Consider the following 24,139-nt stretch of genomic DNA (forward strand, 5'->3'; position numbering starts at 1 on the left):
TTGAGCATAACTTTATAACGCCCTCACGGCTGAAAGAGCGAGCATGTTTGGTGTGACGTGGATTCGAACCTGTGATCCTGGGATTACGAGTCGAGTGCCTTAACCTCCTGGCCGTGCCGGGCAAGAACGTCAAGAGCACACACAGTGCCAACACTTAATACTAAATAAAACATTATTTTATATTATTGTGAAAAGCTAACCTCTTTTTCTTTTCTTAAATAATAAATTGTTATTTTAACGACGGTGCTGTAGCTTAGTTGGTTAAAGCGCCTGTCTAGTAAACAGGAGATCGCGAATTCGATTCTCGCCGGTGCCTTTAAAAAGTTTATCAAATTTGCTTTATTGCCCCCCGCTAGTATAGCGGTATGTCTCCGGATTTACAACACTAAAATCAGAGGTTCGATTCCCCTCGGTAGGCTGAGCAGATAGCCCTTTGTGGCTTTCCAAAACGAAAAACAAATACAGACACGCTATTTTAACATTAATTCGGTTTTGTGTATTACGAGATCGAAACCAGCACAAGAGAAGTACAAAATATAACCTTATCATTTAATCTTTGGATTATCTACACTGGATATATGGATGTTCAAATCACAGTTATTAAAATTTATTCTGTAACATTTTGAGATATGAAATCTGTCACGTGATCAAATTTCCTGAAACATTTCAGATATCTGACTTTGTTGGATGACGTTACTAACTCTTTCTTGATAATTATTGAGAACGTGAGAAACACTGTGACTACCTTATGGCATTGCTTCCCCCTCTCTCCAGAAGAAAACCTATATTTTTATTTTCACCACGATTGTAAATAGTTAATTACGGCTCATAGCGAACTTTTAAACTGAAGAACATGTAACTTTTTTGTCACCAGATGGCAATGTAATTGTTTAGTCGGTTTGATATTGACGAATCAAGTGACGGCTTTACAAGTAAGTAACACTGTTTTTCACGCAGTAAAACGTAAGGGGACTAATCAACATCAGTCACATCGAAATCTTTGTCGTCACTTGTCTGACATATTTCTGATTGGTCTAGTAACCACTTTTGTGGCATTATCACGACCTCAAAATGTGGAATTGATTCTTTGACAACTCGATACAAGCTATTAATTTTTGGATTTGCAGTCTGTACACGATATCCATTAAGTTACCCCTGGACCTCCTGGTCTTACCTATCCGTATCTATCCCACTTAATATTATCCTCGATAACCGTAATAATAAGAAGTACACAAATGACCTGTTAGAATACTTCCTTGGTTCAAGTGTGGCTAGTGTTTATGGAGTAGGAATCCGAGAATCTGGGACTCAAACTGTGGTACTACCAAAATCACCTTCACAATTTCAGCTATAGTTACGTTATAAGCGTTACAGTCAACAGCGCTATTCCGGTAAGAATAGCTATTTTATAATAAAGTAACGTATGCATGAGAGTTATGGATCCAACTCATAAACATGATTATTAAGCTAAATAGGAGAACATTGGCCTTTGTGATGTATGTAGTTGTACTTAGACATCAGATTTTAATTCCACTTATCGGTTATCTTTTGATGGAGTGGAATATTTCACCTCTTGAGTTTCACATTATGGTTTGCGACCTGGTTCAGCTACGGAGTTTTGATCACTAAAAACGCATAAAATGCCGACGGATAGGTTATGATCACAAAGTTCAACGGGATCACGTCTGGAACCTTCGGTACGCAGCCCAATACGTTAACTACTATGCTATGTGTGACCTTTTGATTTCCAGAACAATTCATGTATACTTTAAAGAGTTTCACAGTCCTATTTCTTCTTACTGTCTGAGGCTTAGTATGTTATGAAACACAACGAATTCACATTGTGTCGTTACATTAAGTATACTTATTTGTTGTCCGCCTCAGTAAACTTACGTTTACCCTGAAGAAACAGCATATGATCTGGTGGAGCCTCTGCATGTCAAATGAGAAGGTATGAAAAATGTGACAGGAGACTAACCACAGTAATGTGGCAACTTAACGTTTATTTATTTATTACATACTACAACGTTCCCCAGCAGTTTATGGGTACTGCTATATGGACTTCTTTACAAGTGAGACATAACAAGACCAGTTAGAGACAGTCAGAATGTGGCGTAACAAAAGTGTTGTGAGTAAGTTTTAAGAAGAAGGTTGGGGAGTCTCAAAAACTCGTAGCTAATAACAGTCGTAGCGAGGACTGAGCAGGTCAAAGCAAAGTATTACGTAACGTTCATAAAATAAATTATAATAGCATAAATAACTTAAGGCTTACTGCTGCTGTTGAACAATAGCGTAACAAAAAGTGACTTAAGCCTTACTGCTGCTGTTGGATAATAGCATAACAAGAAATGACTTAAGGTTTACTGTTGCTATTGGATAATAGCATAACAAGAAATGACTTAAGGCTTACTGTTGTTATTGGATAATAGCGTAACAAGAAATGACTTAAGGTTTACTGTTGCTATTGGATAATAGCATAACAAGAAATGACTTAAGGCTTACTGTTGTTATTGGATAATATACTATTGCTATTGGATAATAGCATAACAAGAAATGACTTAAGGCTTACTGTTGCTATTGGATAATAGCGTAACAAGAAATGACTTAAGGTTTACTGTTGCTATTGGATAATAGCATAACAAGAAATGACTTAAGGCTTACTGTTGCTATTGGATAATAGCGTAACAAGAAATGACTTAAGGCTTACTGTTGCTATTGGATAATAGCATAACAAGAAATGACTTAAGGTTTACTGTTGCTATTGGATAATAGCATAACGAGAAATGACTTAAGGCCTACTGATGTTGCATAATAGTATAGCAAGATGTGACTTAATGCCTACTGATGCTGTTGAATAACAGTATAACAAGAAGTGACTTAAGGCCAACTGCTGTTGGAAAATTATAAGCTAGATAATTGTGAAGATAAATAAAACCACTTCCAACTGGAGATATCTTAGGTTTAAACAAACATTAAAGTCTTGGAGCATGCTGTAATTACAAAAGTGACAGTAAATAAGAGTCTAGATAACAAAATTCACACGTGAGTTTGAAATATTTGATATGGGAAGGGGGGCTTCTAATTCACTTCCCTGAAACTACAGATCGAGTGTCCTAACCACTAAGCTATGCCAATCGTGGTACAATTGTAATCTGATTGCTGGAATTATATCAGCTTTAGATCAGAGTTTCTTGATATCACTGTAAGAAGTCTCGTGTAGATCCGAAAGCCTGTGTCATTTTGTAGTTAGAAATGAAGGTTATGATAAAATCAAGAACAGTATGCTCCAAACACGTATAGCTTTATAGTCATTTTAAGAGTAGTAAAGACCACCCAGTTTTTCATTTATACTGCAAATTCTTGTTCCTTATCCGTTTCAATTTATGGCGGTTACAGAATATAAAAAGTAATATGTGAAAGCATTCGTTCACATTAGCTAAACAGTCAACAGTCACAGGACTTACACATTTAAACTAAATATTAATTAAGTCTCATTGACCCAGCTAAGTTGGTGATACAGAATATCTCACACGGACGCTTTGTGTTTCATAACAAGAAGAAAACAAAAAAGAACCTTGCAAACTGCTGGTTTTAACTGCACCATCTAGCGGCCGTCTCACGAGTTAATACGTATCGTTACACGCCTTGAATCGATATGCAAAAAGAAAGAACTCTATTGGAAACTGTCTGCAAGACGTAAAAACACAATACGTACTCATAGGATTAGAAAGGCTTCTAAACAATGAAAATTTTAAGATATAGAATGTTTTGCAATCAGAAAAACTTTAAGAGTGTCCAGATGTTCAAGCAGATACGTGTGTGTTTTCTTATAGCAAAGCCATATTAGGTTATTTGCGGAGTCCACCGAGGGGAATCGAACCTCTGATTTTAGCGTTATAAATTCGTAAACTTACCGCTGTACCAGCGGCGGACTCAAGTAGGTAATAATATTAAAGTTTTCTCTAGGATTATTTATGATCTAATTATTCAAATAATTTATTTGGTGTTTTAGGTTACTTGTTTTAACAAAGTTACGTTAAATAGTTACATAAAGTACCTTAAATTGCATTCAAGATAATTCTCTAAAATATTCTTTACGTTTAAAAAGCAGTCTCTCAAGTACCATTGATTACATGAAGGATTTTTTTTTTGTCTACCCCTTTTGGTTTTGTTTGTTTGTTTGTTTTTAATTTCGCGCAAAGCTACTAGAGGGCTATCTGCGCTAGCCGTCCCTAATTTAGTAGTGTAAGACTAGAGGGAAAGCAGCTAGTCATCACCACCCACCGCCAACTCTTGGGTTACTCTTTTACCAACGAATAGTGGGATTGATCGTAACATTATAATGCCCCACAACTGAAGGGGGGAAGTTTGGTGTGATGGGGATTTGAACCCGCGACCCTCGAATTACGAGTCGAACGCCTTAACCAACCTGGCCATGCCGGGCCTCAATGATGGACAATTGCAACTTTGTCACTAATGTACTGCATTAGGAAACTTTAACGTAAAATAAACAATTACTTGAATATTTACATACCTACTTTTACTTAAACAAATTGACTTTAACTCGTTGTATTTTATATTATGTACCCCGATAAGACACCGGTGAATTTACAGACTTACAATGCCAAAACTGAGGTTCGATTCTTCGTGTTGGACACAGCAACTACCTTAATGTGTTTTGCTCTAAAACAAACAAACAACTAATTTCTGGTACAAATTAACCAAAACTGAGCTATTGCTATCTTATTTTTTCCATATACATTATTCTCATTAGGTTTCGAACGTCTGTCCAGTAAGTACGTATTTTCTGACAATTGATGCACACTTGATATACCACATAATAATACCTTTAGCATGTGTACATATATCAGCTTTTTGTATTGATGAGTAATGTTTGACGGCAATGCGTCTGTAAATATCGGTGTGCATGTGTTATTTTTATTATGTGTGCGGGTAGAGTTTTAAGTAACGAAGTCGTAGGTAATGTAATGATACAAAGGTGAAGTGAAATTCAAAACTATGCTGTTAATAATTGATCGGATAAGTCTCGTACACTCAAAGATATTAAGCACAGAAGATGCAATTAATTCATTATCCGATATTTTTGGAAACACAGAAGATAAGTATTAATAAGAACCATAAATTACATGAAATACATTTAGTTCATTGACGTCAACAAAGATAAATTTCTGGATTCATCTGTTAGAGGTAAACAGATGTAATGATAATTCTTCAGATACAACTTTAATGATATAACTTTGTATAGAGTGTGTTTTCTTATAGCAAAGCCACATGGGGCTATCTGCCGAGCCCATCGAGGGGAATCGAACCCTTATTTTAGCGTTGTAAATCCGTAGGCATACCGCTGTACTAGCGGGGGGGGGGCAACTTTGTATAGAAACTAAAATAACTGGCCATGAGATTATAACTACAAAAAAACAAAACATGTATCTTAAAACTGAAAAATGCGTCTCGTTAAACACATATGGTTGAAGACATCTACTTGTTTTCAACCTTTTAATTTTTGAATGCTAGTAATCTTCACGTTATTTGCTTTATTTCGAATTTCGCACAAAGCTACATGAAGGCTATTTGTTCTAGCCGTCCCTAACTTAGTAATAACAGACCAGAGAAATGTCAGCTAGTGAATATCACCAGTCGTTAACTCCCATTAGGCTATTTTTCCTAACGAATAGTGGGATTCACCGTGACATTATAACTCCAGACGGCTGAAATAGAGAGTATATTCAGTGTGTCGTGGGTTCGAACTCGTGATCTGGATATTGCGAATTGAGCGACTTAAACACCAGGCCATTCGGGGCCTTATTTGCTATTTTCGTTGTAAAGTAGCATAACGAACGAAAACTGGTCATTACTTTTCCAGACATAACTAATATTTATACCTAAGTAAAACGGATGTTTCAGGAAACCGTCAAAGACCTTTTGATTTCATTGAAACAAGTACAAGAAAAGATCATTATTCTTATTAGAACTAATCTGTATTTAGATATTTAAACAGAAATCTAAAGAAGTCGGAAATTCTCTTTGAAGTTATGCATGTTTATTTTCTCTTAAAACATAAAATGGTATCACTCAAACTATAATTAATTATTTTATAATATCTTGTTACCAGTAAATTAAAAAGCTTAATTATGTCAACTGTAACTCTATACACACACACACACTTTGTGCACGAACTTTCACCTATACATAAAAGCGTTCATTCTGTTCGCAAATAAATGACGTATAATTTTGAATGCTGTTTAATTTTTTAAAGACTTATGTTCGAAATTTTTTAAAAATATACTTTTCTATTCGCATAATAAAATCCACTGGGTATGGCATTAAAAATCAGCCAAAACTACAAATGTATACATGCAGTTTGGCCTAAGTGTAGTCGTTATTATTATTTGACTTTTAGTTTTCCAGCAACATTTTAATTAGGTTTTAATTTTTATTACCAGATGGCAATGCAGTCCATATGTTGGAATGAAATTACCGAAGGAAGTAATTACTGAGTCACAAAACGGTTAAGTTAGAAAGCTCCTCTAACTGAAAATAGAAAAAAGGAAAACACACACAAAAAACATCGAATAATTGTCGTGATTTTTATTGTCAGGTTACCAACTATGTGTTCAATATGATCCGTCATAAAAATAATACCATTCGCAATGTGCGCAATATTTATCAATTAGCCTAATTCGTAGTCGATGCAGCATTCTCGACTCTGAATGAAGAGAAAAACAACAACAAGGTCTCTTACAGAATACGAATCTGACATACACACACCTAAAGAATCAAATAATTAAACTTACATGGTATATTAAGTTAACTTTCACACATCTAAAATATGTTATTGTTGGTTCATCAAGATGTTTCTTTCATATTTAGCATTTTAAAATCAAAGTTGCTATTTCTGTTGTATATATGACATTGTGTTATTAACGCTAGACATGAAATTTGCGAAACACATTATTATGTAGTTAAATAACAGAAAAAAAGGTGAGAGAACATTACAGAGATAATGTTTCTGTTTTGAATTTCGCGCAAGGCTACACGAGGGCTATCTGTGCTAGCTGTCCCTAATTTAGCAGTGTAAGACTAGAGGGAAGGCAACTAGTCATCACCACCGACTCTTTTACTAATGATTAGTAGGATTGACCGTAACATTATAACGCCCTCACGGCTGAAAGGGCGAGCATGTTTGGTGTGATTGGGATTCGAGCCCTGGACCATCGGATTACGCGTCCAGTACCCTGACCGCCTGGCCATGTCGGTCATGCCTCAGAGACAAGGCAAAATTTCCGAAAAAAATAATCAATCTTGTGATATGACTTTTTAACAAATACTGGATAAACATGATCCACTTGAATATTAATAAGAGACCAATCAAGTAATTTTCATATGTCTCTTACAATGTTTAAAGACCCTCTCAGTGGTAAGTATGAGGGTTTATAACACTGAAAACTAGTTTTAATACATGCGTTAGTCATAACTGGAATAGCTCATCGTTTAGTTTTGTATTAACAACAAACAAACAATACAACATTTTCCATTGATATTTGTTATGTGATCGTGTGTTACAAGCATATATATGTGCGAACTGTTATATTCAGTATATTGGACCTAAACTGTTTTCTTGCTGAGAGGTAAGCTTGAGGGCTTAAAACCTTAAAATTGGGGCTCAGTTTCTGCGACGAGCACAAAGCAGATACCTGACTGGGCAGCTTTGTCAATAGAATTGAGTATTAAAAACTTACGTTCTGAAGATTCTTACGTTACGGTTTTTTACTGAGTAAAGAAAGCTTTTTTTAATGTAGTTCCAAGTAAACTTTGTAACAGACAAATGTCTTTATGTTTATAAATTAATAAACAGATTTCTTCCGTCAAAACTGAATTTACTTTATTTTGTTTTATCACTTCTAAACGACACTACTCTCTGACAACACATGGTAACCACATGGCCATGATTTAGACAATTTTAAATTCAAACCATTTTAACGAATAATTTTAGAAACACGACGATCTGTATTGCTGGAAATGAAAGGTAAAAGCTTGGTTGTCCTTTGCTGTTTTCTATGGGGTTTTGTCATGTCTTTCATAGCCCTTTAAAGGTGTATTGAATCATTGCTTTAATTAGCAACATCCGGACAAGTGAGCACCTTTTATGTGTGAAGTTCACCATCTTTTTGGATAAGTTAAGATTGTCCTATAGAAACAGCACACATAGATAAAGTAAAGTTAGTATTCATTTAAAAGAACCTGTACGAATTAAAGATAAACAGATTTTTACCCAGACAACTGTTAGTCTTGTTCGAAAACCCAGTTTACAGACATACCGCTGTATCACTGGGGGGGCGTGTACTTAGTAAATAAAGGCTTAACAGTGTCAGGCCTAAGACAAGTACACTTGCAGATTTAGGAATCTGCGATTAGAATTATTTTATATTATTCTAGTAATCGTGTATTTACATAAATACTGTTACAATAAAGATACTAATTTGACTGCAAAGATCTTGCGGGTCTTTGCTAACATCTAAGTTTCTTAAACTACTGCGAGAATTCGCATTCTTAGGTCTTAGAGCCTTTAGAAAGTGTGAAGCTAAATCGTGCCATTATACAACAATTTTCAAAAGCGAACAGTGTGTTTTTGTTCCTTTTCTTTTCACAAGGGTTATGAATTATTCACACTATAGACCCTGAAGAAAGTTCCCTCCTAAGATCTTTAGAAAGTCCATGTCATTCGGAAGTGTTTTGGAGACCAAGAGCAAAGGAAGACAACATAAATATGAAGAGTTTGGATCTCCTTGGAAAAGTGATAAACATTTCATACCAGTTTTCTTAACTGTTGTGTTACAAGTTGAATTTTAAAGGTAGAACACGACCTTATTAATATGAATTATATTGCACAGAAGTAACATTCTCAGTATAAACAGCTAGGGATACGAATGGAGGGATTTGTTTTGTTTTGAATTTCGTGCAAAGCTACACGAGAGCTATCTGCGCTAGCCGTCCCTAATTTAGCAGTATAAGACTAGAGGGAAGACAGCTAGTCATCACCACCCACCGCCAACTCTTGGACTACTCTTTTACCAACGAATAGGGGGATTGGCCATCACCTCATAACGCCCCCACGACTGAAAGAGCGAGCATGTTTGAGGCGACGGGGATTCGAACCCGCTACCCTCGGATTAAGAGTCGAGTGCTTGAAACACTTGGCCATGCCGGGCCACGAAGAGAGGGCATTATATTATTCCCAAGCTGCTCCCAAAGTTTTGAGGTATTGGAGAACCAAGGAACATCATGTGTCTTACTGCCTGCATTTCCTCAAAAATGTGGAAATATGGTGCAGGTAACACTAAGAAAGTTAGAAAAATAGAAAAAGATGGTGTAAGTAACACCAGGGAAGTTTGAAAAATGTGAAAAGATGAGATAGATCACATCATGGAAATTACGAAAACGAGAAAAGATGGTATAGGTCATACAAGTCACAAAAGATAACCGCCCGGTCTCCAACATAAAGCATTAGCCATAAATATTACGAAATGTGTCTTGAAAAAAGTGAAAATAATTGATAGATGCTAACCGTGAGCGATAATTTGATCAAGTAAAGCGAAGCTTTTCATTGACACTTCAGCAAAACTAATGGCTGATTAGCCAGCTGACCAACAAATGAAAAAATTCGCATAGATGACATAGTGAAATGTAAGTTTCTGTTGGGTATTGCATTAGGCCTTTGTGTCACAGATTTCCTTTTCAATGTTACCTCTGGTGAAAAAGAAAATAAATGTTTAACATGTAAAAAAAACAAGTTTGTTGCGCAGGGTTTTCTCGAGTGCTAAACATAATGTAGAGGTATAGTTAACCTTATCATCTTTAGTTAGATGGTCTGAACAAATAAGTGGTACAAACTACCAAATTGATGCTTACAAACAAGCTTATTGGGATTATCACCTATCTCTGTATAATACACAGTTACTGGGCAACTATATACAAGTTCGTTGTCAAACTGGATCTGATGTATGGTTCTGTAGTTACTCCAAATATTCCTGAACATCTGCAAAAATATATGAAAAGACAACACACCACTATCATCGACTTCATATGTATGACATAGGCAAGAGCGACCAATCTTACTTTGTAGAATTGTCAAGAAAAAATAAGTCCTTCATGGAGGTTGAGTATGACTATGGTGAGTGCAAGTTTTCCAATATCTATATCAGTCGAACTGAGAATTTAGGTGATCCTGTTACAAGAACCTTAAATAGGTGACACTCTATGTCACTAGCGAGCGTCTGGAGCATTTGCTTGACCAAACTCGATAGGGAAAGAGCTGAGCAGCCACAAAGTGATGAGAATAAAGGTTACAGTAACCATCACCTGGCTGTAGCCAGGAGTCAAACTTTGAAGCATTTCCCTTGTTCTTGAGAGTAACCATAAGACAAAGAACCAATTCCCACACTGTTCGAAACAGCCAGTGGCATCATTACCTCCAGTATACTATGGCTAGGAATAAACAAAATACACTATTAGTTAGCTGTGGAGCTAAAAGGGAGTTGCACATTTAACTTCCTGAGTCATTGAATATAATTTATCGATAGAGTATCGAAAGAATGTTTTGTGTTAGCCACTACAGTGGACGGCTGAGAAGTAGTTGTGTGCTTTGTCTTCTAGGCTAGCGAATAGAATATCATTGTAAAAGTATCCTGGTTAAATAGCCAACATTGGCAGTAAGTAAATGGTAATGTAACAAGGAAACAAAATGATGGCAGAAGAAAAATAAGAGAGTAATGAATATCTTATAAGAGGGAACAAATATCGAAAATAAAGTTTGGCGGTTAAGAAAATTACTAAAAACTTGATATATGAAAACATAATTTGACTCTAAAAAATCGCCAACATTATAATTACATTACAAAGGTTAGGATTACTACCTCTAGATAGCAGCACAATAGCCTATCTGTTTCGTTTACAACGAGTTGTCACAGCAGTAGGTGTCGGTGTGTGAGTGTTTTCTTATAGCAATCCGAGGGTTGATGGTTCGAATCCCGGTCGCATCAAAACATGCTCGCCCTTTCAGCCGTGGGGGCGTTATAATGATACAGTCAATCCCACTATTCGTTGGTAAAAGAGTAACCCAAGAGTTGGCGGTGGATGGTGATGACTAGCTGCCTTCCCTCTAGTCTTACACTGCTAAATTAGGGACGGCTAGCGCAGACAGCCCTCGAGTAGTTTTGCGCGAAATTCAAAACAAACATTCTTATAGCAAAGCCACATCTGGTTATCTGCTGAGTCCACCGAGAGGAATCGAGCCCCTGATTTTAGCATTGTAAATCCGTACTAGCGGGGGACACACACCATTAGGTTTCTTACTTAGTACCTTTTGTTTGCTTGCATTATATTTTTCCTGCTTGAAGGATTGAATTTCCTTTCGCCAGACTTTAATGGATTACAGACTAGAAGTATGTTAGAGAAAAAAAAACAGGTGAAGATACAGAATATTTTGTGCATGCAATGTAACAATGTCAAAAACACATTCAATTAATGTTTGCATGATGATAGTAGATGGAATGCCACGGGATTCCCACTACATCTGAAGATAAGCCCCCCGCTAGTACAGCGGTATATCTCCGGATTTACAAGGCTACAATCAGGGGTTTAATTCCCCTTGGTGGGTTCAGCAGATAGCCCAATGTGGCTTTGCTGAAAGAAAACACACACACACACTCTGAAGATAACCCATAGTTTTCTATGCTATCATGAACGCAAGTGGCTAGAAAATTACCAACGTGAATTCCAACATGTCCTTTATAACGTTTTATCGATAATTACTTTTCTGTTCTTTCGAAAATTAAGCCACGTTCCCAAGTTCCTTTCTTACCTTAATTCCCCGGCCCGGTATGGCCAGGTGGGTTAAGGCGTTCGACTCGTAATCTGAGGATCGCAGGTTCGAATCCCCGTCTTACCAAACACGCTCGCCATTTCAGCCGTGGGGGCGTTATAATGTTACGGTCAATCCCACTATTCGTTGGTAAAAGGGTACCCCAAGAGTTGGTGATGGGTGATGGTGACAAGCTGCTTTCCCTGTAGCCTTACACTGCTAAATTAGGGACGGCTAATGCAGATAGCCCTTGTGTAGCTTTACGCGAAATTCCAAAAGGAAAAAAAAACACCTTAATTCCCAGTACCCCTATCAAATTCACATTCGAACTCGAGAGAAATGATGCGTTTCCATTTCTATACGTCAGCATTATTAATGCAGGTAAACACTTTTCTACTTCTGTGTATTTTTATTGACCTTTACACTAATTTCAATAGTTTTACCCCTAACTTCGTTAAACGTAATCTGGTTATATCATTGTAAAACATAATTTTTTAATATTTGTTCTCATTACTGTATTTTACACGAATAAATTACCCTCCTACAGAAACACGTGTCAAATAATTGCTATTCGTTTGATTTTCTAAACAAAGTAACATGCAAATTCCTAAACTACCAGCCAATGCATACACCATCTCCAAATATCCCTTCATTATCTACCTGTCTTTTATGGGCTCGCAATCTCTACTAATTAAAAAAAAAACGACTTTCTTCCCTAATAAAAACTTTACCCTCTAATTCAGCTTAGAATAATATACAGATCTAGCCTCCACGTTAAACACTAATTTCAGTACAGAGACAAAGCGCCTAAACATCTACGTTCAGGGTTCGTGTAGAGACAGTAAAGTCACGTATATTGGGAGAACGAAACGCCACATAAAAACCAGAATCTGTGAACATCTAACAGAACCGGTCATCCACTATTGAAACCCATCCATTCATTCATTTGTATACATTCTGAAACCACAGGTCAAAATACTTCATTTAAAACTTTCTCTGTCATCACTACAGGATTTTGAAACCTTGACCTATACATTAAAGAAGTCTACTCGTGTCTAAAGACCGCCCAACCCTTAACGATTCACAAAGATCTTTTAGTTTAAATTATTCTAAATTTTCACACCTAAATCGGCTGTAGTATATATATATATATAAACATTGTTTTATGCATCCATTTACCGCTTTCCTTAATAACTATTTACACTAATGATTATGTTATTATGTTATAGTTTTAGTAATAATCATCTTTGTACCATCACTTCCAGATTGCGCTGAAGATGGAATAAGTTATTCCGAAACGATCAAAATATGTAAACAAAATGTTTTATGTTTTATCAATCGTCTTCATTTTTATTATCAAACATCGGTTTCACCATCATGAATCCATTGCTAATAAAATATGTCATTTAACTCAAAAGTTTCTCATTATATTTGCCTGTCATTGAGAGAGATAAACGCTACCCCGATGTGAGATAGTAATGTAATGTTTAACGATATCAGATGACGGCGTTATCATGGCTGTTGGTTTAATAGCTTTGTATATGAAACTTATTCTGGGAGGTTCAATAATGGTTGAAAGTCAATGTGGAATTTTAGTTTTTTGTTTTAGCAGGTCTACTCATACGTTTATAAAACCTGAATGATTGTTCACAGTTCTATATTGTACTTAAAACATCAGCTAAAAACCTGAGTTTACACTGCATGTCTCTCGTTTTTGAACAGCTGATGGTACACGACTAATATCGCTGTTATGGTCTGTGAACAAGAGTGTGATGTACCACTGGCACGAACCTGACTGCTACTTGCTGTGTTTAATGGATACATACTGGACACTGCATCTTTCTTTAGCGCCAATTTCTTTTTGTTTGCTTTTTTTTTTTTTGCAACTCTCATATCAAATTTTTGTTTATTTTTGTGGTCTGATTCCAAAAAGTGTTCACTGCATGCGTGACAGCTTTCAGTGGACTCCATTTATTACGAATTATTGATATGAGCTTTGTCCAAACAATGTACCGTTTTCTAACTGACTTGTGAGGAAACTCGTGCAGAGATGTCTCCTTCTTCTTGGGGATGTCCGCTATTCGTTGGTAAAAGAGTCGCCCAAGAGTTGGCGGTGGGTGGTGATGACTAGCTGCCTTCCCTCTAGTCTTACACTGCTAGATTAGGGACGGCTAGCACAGATAGCCCTCGAGTACCTTTGTGCGAAATTCAAAAACAAACAAACAAACAAACCTACTTCTTGGAGATGTTTCCCACATCCTTGATCAAAGCGAAAAATCAGAGTTGTTTACCCACGAATTGCTGTATTCACGACGTCTGTCAAATAAAATTTGTCCAGTAAAAAAAAAAAAGGAAAAAAGAAAAAAAACGAGAACAAACAAACAAACAAACCCAAAATGTTTTCACAAATAAATCGACAGTTTTACACACACGGAGAGAAAGCCTTGTTTACCTTGACTGACGTCACCGGCTTCTGACTAATTGTTAGACTAATTTGACTAGCTTGCAGGGACTAGGCGGGGGCAAATTATCGAAAAACGTGGTCTTAATTTTTAACTTATATTTCTACGGCACTTAAGTATAAATACAAACTTATTGTGTTTTTAACTGTTCAACGTCTTTAGGATTCAGCTCATTATAAAGATATTTTTGTCATCTACACGTGATCTTGATTTTTATTAACTGATCAGTGATATATTTTACTTTGGATGTTACATAAAAGTATATTATGTGATTGTCTCCCCTAACCGTTATCACTATTTTTACATTAACTTCTGCCGTCATTTTCGGCTCTTATTTAACGAATGAAGTTGACTATTTATTTTACCTCTGCAGTTACGAATAATTTATTATTTTGTAGTAATTTCTCAGGCTGCGTGGGTCCACTGGTGTAGCTGTTTTTAATAAAAAGTACATGCACTTACCTTCAATAGTCCGTGTAGCGGATTTAATGTTGCGTTATCGGTACGTTATTGTGCGCTTTTCAAATTGAACAGCCGGAAAACAACAAAAAGGAAAACTAAACTAGATGCCAGTTTAACAAGGGACAGTATTCAATTTGGAATGCCTAAAGAAAGTAATACTGACTCCTGGTAAGTTCCGTAAAATTTCACTCCTGTTAAGTGTTAGAGCGTTAATTGTTTAGGAGCTTACGTTTGCGAGTTAGGCTTAGGATACGTTAATGTATTAAAATGTTGTATACATAACATAGTTTGTTTATGTTTAACGAATGTGTTGTTAGGGTTCTAGTTACTATTTTTGGTGGGTATCAGAAAGCCTGTTTATGTTTGGTTTTAGAGTTGTTAGGACAGTTAGTTGAATTAGTTTTCGACACACTTAACAGAGTCTGTATTTGTGTTTGATATTACATTTAAATCTTGTGGGATCACGTAACATGGTTTAAAAGTTGCGGACACAGTAATCTATTGTAGTCGTACGTTAAAAACACATTTGATACAAGGGAACCAGCCATTTCGGAGGCGAATGCTGCTTTCTTTGTCGGCTTTTTATTTACCTCTGTCTTTATTTTTAATGTGTTTCCAATAAAAAAAAACATGTTTTGGGTTTTATTTCATCTGTTTATGTTTGTTTAATTTTGAAAATATTTTATAATGTGTCAGAAATTGCTAAAATATTGTATTGTCATTGTTTGTATATTCATGGTTATTATTATTTTATGTTAAACAGCTCCCTTTATATTATTGTCAACATTGGCTTTATTATTAATTATTACTTGTCACTGACGTATATAGCAGCTTAGATGTTATATGTATTATTTTATTAAACATTAACATCATCTAAGCTTGATGAGAAAAATCATTCGTTTCTTTCAGAAATGTCTGAAATATCTGAATGACTTGTGTCGTACCTACTTTCAATTATTTTGTACATTGTGACATTCGTCGTCTGTATAGTTGTAGCTCATGAGCAGGTGAAACTTGCCTTCTTGTGTATTTTACTATCTTTTTGCCCCCCGCCCCAGTGGCTCAGCGGTATGACTGCGGACTTACGACGCTAAAAACCGGGTTTCGATACCCGTGGTGGGCAGAGCACAGATAGCCCATTGTGCTTAATTCAAAACAACAACAGCTACTACCTTTTTATTTGTTTGAAATATTGTTCGTAAAAAAGTTCAAAGGACAGTGAGCTATCTTTCAAATTTCTTTTCCTTGAACACTTAAAATCGGCACTTCCAACCAAACTAAAAAGAGTGGTAAACTGACTTTGATTTTTACAAGTAGCCGACAGTTTCTGTTCATAACAACCAATGAAATAAATAGTTAACGTTCTAACATTTGAAACGCGGTAGGCGATTCGTGGTTTCGAATCTTATCCGTTCTATTTTTTTCTGTTTTTTGTTAGAGGAAACCTAACTTGTTTGTTTGTTTGTTTTGGAATTTCGCACAAAGCTACTCGAGGGCTATCTGTGCTAGCCGTCCCTAATTTAACAGTGTAAGACTAGAGGGAAGGCAGCTAGTCATCACCACCCACCGCTAACTCTTGGGCTACTCTTTTACCAACGAATAGTGGGATTGACCGTCACGTTATGTACGCCCACACGGCTGGGAGGACGAGTATGTGACCCTCGGATTACGAGTCGCACGCCTTACGCGCTTGGCCATGCCAGGCCTCGAAACCTAACTTCAAAGAACGGCATGCCATCCTCAAACATCCTTTAGGGAAAAAGTTTAATAACACTACGTAAGTACTCGACTAACTTTTAAGTCAGAATAAGAATGTTTATTATTTGGGTAATCACTGCTAACATTCAACACGGAAGCGAAACATAGCATCAGACTTATCAGAAACTCCCATTAAAATGGTGCAACCAACAATCATTATGGGAAATTGGACTGTCATTTTGTGTGATTGTTTGTTTTAGAATTTCGCGCAAGCTACACGAAAGTTATCTGTGCTAGCCGTCCCTAATTTAGTGGTGTAAGACTATAGGGAAGACAGTTACTCATCACTAACCACCGTCAAGTCTTGGGCTACTCTTTTACCAACGAATAGTGGGTTTGATCTTACATTATAACGCCCCCACGGATAAGAAGGCTAGCATGTTTGGTGTGACGGGGATTCGAACCCGAGACCCTCAGATTACGAGTCGAGCGCCCTAACAACCTAACCATGTTGGGCTATTACCCAAGTATGACAGCTTGTATTAGACATGCCATTAATCATTACATATCGTTCCAATGATATTTATTTAATCATAAAATGCCAATATAGATGTATGATCAAATACATTGCTGGCCAAAATCGTAAGGCCAATGAACATAATGAAAAAATATGCATTTTGCGTTGTCAGACTCAACCACTTATTTGAGTAAAGCTTCGAAAGATGAAAATAAGAAAAGGGGGAAAAAAAAAGCATTTAATAGGGAAAATGTGAACACTGTGAAATTAGCCTTTATTAGCAACACATTTATTGTTGCTTTTTTATTTCATCAAAAGCTAGTCGAGGGGTATATGCGCTATCAGTCCTTAATTTTGAAGTAATAGACTAGAGAGAAGGCAGATAGTCAACGTTGCCTACTGCCAACTCTTGGGCTCCATTTGTGTTTTTTCCAGAAAATGATTTTAACGTCCTCTTGGCTGAAAGGGTATGTTTGATGATGGGATTCAAACCCACAATCCACAGATTGCAAGTCAAGCGCCCTAACCGTGAGATGATGCCAGATCTAGAGACAATTCTGTTGTCCCTATAGGTTTCTGACTTCTATAATTAACTTAACAACAGCGAAATATATTCCATACGACAAAAGGATATCCAGAAAAGATGGATCCTTTTGAAACATCTGGAGATTTCACTTACGCCACGAAATTCTTCGAGAAAAATATTAATTTAATATGTGAACGAAGTATTATCTCAGTTAGAGAGAAAAGTATTATAATTACAGTTTGTTTGTGTTATTAAGCAACACAATATTTAATACGAAACAAACAGGTAAAGTGTAACAAGCAAGCAGTCTTGATATCTAAGCAAGTAACAACTCTGAACGCAGTGAAGACTGAGTTTTATGTTTCCAATTTTACAGTGAGTTTCAGTGATAACATTATTGAGGAACACCATCTTAATGTTATAGACTTTCATACACATTATGTAACCCTATACTGGAATGAAACAAGTTGTGGTTTTCATAAAGGAAATTGAGTAGATGAAACATTTTTAATATGAAACTGACACGTGTAAATGTGATTTCATTCGATATTATCTTTGTATCTAGAAATAAAACGTATACCAGTTACATTTAAAATAAAAGTTAAACTCCACATAACGCTATTTATGTTAAACCTTGATAATATAAATAGTATTTTCTTTTTTCAGTTTGGCGTATTTATTTATTTTTTTCATGCACGAGGGTTAACCACGCTAGTCGTCCCTAATTAAGCAGTGATAGACTAGAGGGAAGGCAGCTAGTCAACTTTCCACCGCCAACTCTTGGGCTACTCTTTTATTAACGAATAATGGGATTGACTGTCACATTATATAGTCTCTAAGACTGAAAGGACATGTATGTTCGTGACGAGGATTCGAATTCGCGACCCACAGAATGACTTAACCACCTAGCCATGCCAGTCCCTTTGTAAAGAGTTTAATTGGTAGATCAATGAGACGAATAAAAGCACACATTCGGTTTCTTAATTAAGGTAAAACGTAGCTCATCATTTAGAACAAAACTATATTTCTTGAAAATCTTTGTTTCAAACTTTTCTCATTCTGTCTATTCATAATATTTATCTTGTATAATAAACTCATCTTTGGTTTGTCCGTAAAATGAGCGCGCATTTCATTTCAACGGACAAAAACACATTAAAAGATTATCAAAGTTTTTAAAAGGTCTAACGTTAGATCGTAGAATTACATTATAAGTTTGTTTACTGATAGTATTAAGTGCAGTAAAGTTTAGCCCAAACTAAACTGAAGGCAAAACAAACAACCAAAACGTACACAGATTGCAGTGTTAATTTATCTCTTTACCAAATATAGGCCTTAATGAATAAAAACTTAATTAATATAGGTAGGTGGGTAATAATGTTAGGCTTAACTTAAGACAAGTGGACTTACAGATTTCGATGTCTGCGATTATAATTCTTTTGTATTATTCCAAAACTCCAGTATTTAAAGAAGTGTTGTTGCAATAAATATACCAATATAAAACCTGTAGTCCATAGAAAGTATCTACAGTATATCTATAGAGCATTTAAGAAGTAGAATAACGCCGATCAGAATTTTAGTGTTATCATAACACTTGACTATTAAGCCTATCTTTATAAACGTATTTCATATTAGCAACTAATTTTATGTATCCAGATGTTACGTATATTTATACAAATCCACTCTTGATTGCTTAGGCCATAAAATCATTCCACCCATTCAGATGATCCACAATGAGTGCATGTTAACGCCGTATTAACGTACAATGCAAACACACAGTTGTGATCGACAAATTTGTCAAAAGTTTGTTCATCGAGTCCACAAAGTGCTGGAGATCCAAAGAAGATATCCAAAGCTACACACCATGTTGGTAATGGTCAAGCTATTATTGTCAGCTGCAAGCACAACATTCAGTTGAAAATACACCGTTTCAAATGCATCATATTGATCGAGGCAATCAAAATATAGGGATTTGAAAACTAATTAATGATGTCTTAGGAATACAGCTGGAGATGGGGGCCTATACTAATAAAGTAATATGTCTTCAGACTTCTACCCAACAGTAAAGATGTGGCCCTTACTTTAACTATAACTAATTATGGCATTGTTTATATTTTGTGAAACTAAAGAGAAGTATACCTCTCCGTTTCTTATGTTCAAACCTACAACAGCGGAAACATAGCTACAGGTAAACCATGTTCCAGCCTGCTTAAAACTAGTCTTTCTCAAGTTACCCGATGACTTAGAATGGAAGTATGGATTCTGTGGTTTGTCTTAGATGGCGGAGTGGTTAGTTGAGACTCTCTATTACCACAGTAAGCCTGGCATGTATCAGTATTAATTTTTGAACACAAGATGAGCTTTTGATAAATACTGAACCACTAGGATTTTCCTTAATAGGAATTTCTTGTATTCATTTTTAATGGTTCGACACTTTCAGAAATCCAGCCTTGCCTGTTGACACTCACTAAATCAAGACTTGTTCTGGTGGTCGTAACCGGACTTGGCAGATGTTCTTTTGACCCCAAAATGTGAAATCAATACTCATGATCCTGGTTGAGATTAATTAAGTGTTCAAAAGGAAATCTACTGATCCAAAAAGAAAATAAAACTGGAAATCCGCTAAAGAAACCAAAGACTTTAAAATGCGTGTGTTTGTTTCATTACTAAACCATATTAAAGTTTTGGTCGTAATACAATATTTTTGTTACCGTAAGAACCACTGAATAATAATAATAATAAAGTACGAGGTACAATTACAGGTAACTTTCTAAAAATAATTCTGTTAGATTTTTAATGCCCCTAGTAGCACAGCGATACGTCTGAGGACTCGCATTGCTAGCAACCGGATTTCGATACCTGTGGTGGGCAGAGCATTGATAACCCATTGTGTAACTTTGCGCTTAATTCTAAACAAACAAAGAAACGCATGTTATATTACTTAGTATAAGATTCGACAAACAAAAGAAAATAATCTCTGTTTCTCCTAAATGCAAGTGCGTTACTAATGCTGTTTTGTTTCATGTCCCCTTCTGGAACAGAGGTAAGTCTTTGGTTTTGTTTTTGATTTTGCGAAAAGCTACACAAGGGCTTTCCGCGCTAGCCGTCCCTCAATTTAGCAGTGTAAGACTAGAGGGAAGGCAGCTAGTACACACCGCCCACCGCCAACTCTTGTGCTGCTCTTTTATCAACGAATAGTTGGATTGACTGTCACATAATAACGTCCCAATGGCTGAAAAGATGAGCATGTTTGGTGTGACGGGGATTTGAGTCCGCGACACTCAGATTATGAGTCGAGCGCTCTAACCACTTGGCTATGCCGGGCCAAGTTTGTGGACTAGAGACCGAGTTTCGATACCTATAATGAGTACAGCACAGATAGTTGTGCGTAACTACAAACAAAGATATTTGTTCTCTGAGAACGACAAACGATATTTTCTCGCAATACGTTACTCGGATATTAGACTATAATTACGCAACTCTCAGCATTTTGAACAGTGTGTATGTGACATATACATGTGCATTTGAAATTGTAATGTATCACTGCTTATTAAGTCTTGTTGAGATTGAACTGTAACCAATACATGTGATACAGATCTTAAGTGAACACACAGCTTTGTTCAGAAGGAAAACATTAGCTCTCTCTAATTTTGAAATGATAAACAAATGGGGATAGAGCTAGTTATATAATGCCTATCGCCAACTTGCGATCTATTCTAATCTAATAGTTGGGTTTTGACGGTCAATCTGATGACGCATGAACGGCTCCAGTGATCGGAGAGTGAATTTCCCTCTTGAACTATAGACCCTCGCATCCACAGTCCGGCACACTACAAATCGGGCCACGCTCGATTTCAAGAGAAAATGAAAGACTAGCTGAAATTTAAAGAATGGTTTGAAAACAGTAACATATCATTTAAGTTTAGGAAAAGGATACTAAAGCTAACCCTGTGTTAATTTCAACAGTAACATATTAAGTTGTATCATACATTTAAAGGACATTTCCATGCTGCATTTGTTGTGGGAATAGAGTAGACTAGTAACTTGTGCTTTGGACTTGTAGTTAAAAGGTTGCGAATTCAAGGTTTGCTAGCAAAATGTTGAGTCCTTCCTTGAACAATATACTTTGCTCCACTTGTTTAAGTCTACCCAGGTATATAGTGGGTACCAGAGAGTGGTTAGCGGTTATCCTGCGATGAACTGGCGTCACGTCCGGTAGGATATGTCACCATTAGTATTCACTTCGTGCCAGTGAAACCGAAACTCAGCTAATATAATATAATAATAATAATAAGGAAAACAATGATTTATAAAAATAATGAAGTGGTTTGTGTAATACGCATCTTACTTAATGATTCAACAGAAAGAGAAATGTTTTGGTACAAAGACGAATTTCCTTCAGTAAACAACATTATCTGAATGCCAAGAGGACGTCTAATTATTATAAAATTAAAAGCCAAAAAATCTTTATTGGACTTCAGAAGTAAAAATAAAAGCATTCTGCATTACTGTAAAATAACTGTTTCCTAAACGTAGCTTTCGCTTCTTAGGAAATGAAAACGTACGTACGTTGTTATGTATACTTATAAACATAAAAAAACAACAAAAAACTACAGTCCAAACTTCAAATCAGAACTTCTATAGAAACCTGTTTATATAAATTTATTAAGATGGTTGTGGTGTCTTTCAAGGGGTGAAAAGTGGATCCAGAATGGAAATATGATTAAACTGTTAAAGGTGGGTATATAGTAAGTTGTGCTTTTAATGACAAAGATTACGTAATTTCACATTAATCTGTTGTATTGTGTCTGGATAATTAATATTAAAAATAACTGGAGACTTAAATTAATTAGCATGTGGAACGACTAGAATGATATAAATCTTAATTGAATATCGGATGTAATAGACATGTAGTATTATAACAAGTGTGATTTCTTAAAACATTTATTGGAATATTTGTCTTTGTGTCTTGAGTTAACAAAACAAACATACAGATCAATACAAAGTATTGGTGAATTTTCTTTTATCTAAGTTTTCTGGATTAATTTCCGATGGTCATGCTGTGTTTAACTGGATTATATTATAACTGAATGTATATCAAGTGAATGCTCGCTTATGATTTCATAAACGTTAAAGAAATATGTCACACCGCCCTGAGTTCTTTCCAACGCAACAAAAGAGGGCGCAGCATAACAATAACAGGCAATTTCAGATATTGAAAAGAATAAACATATGTATCTATATATATTTATTATACTAAAAGTTTCTAAAATGAGTTAATCATATAAGAAATAATTTACAATTGAACCAGAAATTTAAAAAAATTATACTTGTATTTAAATAATTTGCATACTCACTTGTCATCACCGTTGGTAGTACAATAGACAAAATTTTCATTGTTTAGTTTTATACACAGTGAAGGATATTCATGCTTTATAAATTTCACATAGTTATCTGATTAGTTTCGTTCATTGCTCAGAACTTTCTGAATGTAATTCACATGTGTATTCGTACATAGTCTTTAAGAAAATGCTGTTGTTTCTCTAACCTCTTCCTTTATTGCATGGTCGAAAGAACTCGTAGGAATATAAGTATTTCAACTGTCCTATAATTTATTATTCTAGATAGAACAGAAGGAATGTGAATGAGAAACACCAGTCTTCACCACCATAAACCAGTCCTATGTACTGATTTGTTGGCAGCTCGTCACGGCGGTTACCCACCTGGCGCCTTGTCTCGTAACTAGACTGGTATCATGTCTCCAAGTTACATTTAAAAAGGTGGTACTTCACGTCTCAGTCAACAAGAAGTATTCAAACAATACAAGACACTCGACACCATTATTATAATTCCATGGAGATTTGTCTTTATATTTTTCAACTAGAGAAGAATTCAGAGGGCGCTTTTATAGATCCTGTCACGTTAAACACACATGTTCACAAGTATCAATTATTTAACAGCCAGAGATAGTAACACTTAAAATAAAATTGCATTATCTTTCAACGATACATTTTTTTTATCGGACCTGATATTATTTCTGAATTAATGTTATTTGAAACGTGTAATTTAGTTTTAAGAGTATTATCTTATATATATATATGTGTGTGTGTGTGCGTGCGTATACATAACTCAAGCGATAATAGTAGTCAAACAAACGTTTGAAAGTTGTTTTTTTTTCCAACGTTTTCTGATCAGTATTATAGAAACGTTTATCTTATCAACTCTTAGTTCAACATCAGTTGAGGTTGTTAGATGTAGTGTCGTATCATAAGAAATATATTAATCAAACTGTGAACCACTGATAATCTCTATTGGGCTTAACATAAATTATTTTTCTACTTTAAAAGTACGTTATTGTGCTGGTGCCAAAAAACCTCGAAGAGATGGTGCCTTTCGACTAGATGGAAAATAAGGAAAGAAATTCATATATTTTTCATGTGTATTTCTTTTGCTTCTAGAACAAAGACTGCTCATTTTACTTTAAATACTTAAGCCTAAGTAACTTTAATAATAATTTATTGCTCTTACTTGAAGCATTTCTATTAATTGTTGTTATTTAGAATATATGTCAAAATCTTTCCTTACACACGATTACT

General features: G+C 35.7%; 1 non-coding gene across 1 annotated transcript; it reads left to right on the top strand.

Moving 5' to 3' along the window:
* The first annotated feature begins 242 nt into the window (after positions 1-242).
* TRNAT-AGU (transfer RNA threonine (anticodon AGU)) lies at positions 243-316 on the top strand. The gene has a single exon. It is a non-coding gene; the product is annotated as a tRNA-Thr (tRNA).
* The last annotated feature ends 23,823 nt before the right edge of the window (positions 317-24,139 follow it).

This window comes from Tachypleus tridentatus, chromosome 6 (genome assembly GCF_004210375.1).
Source record: "Tachypleus tridentatus isolate NWPU-2018 chromosome 6, ASM421037v1, whole genome shotgun sequence".
NCBI lineage: Eukaryota > Metazoa > Arthropoda > Merostomata > Xiphosura > Limulidae > Tachypleus > Tachypleus tridentatus.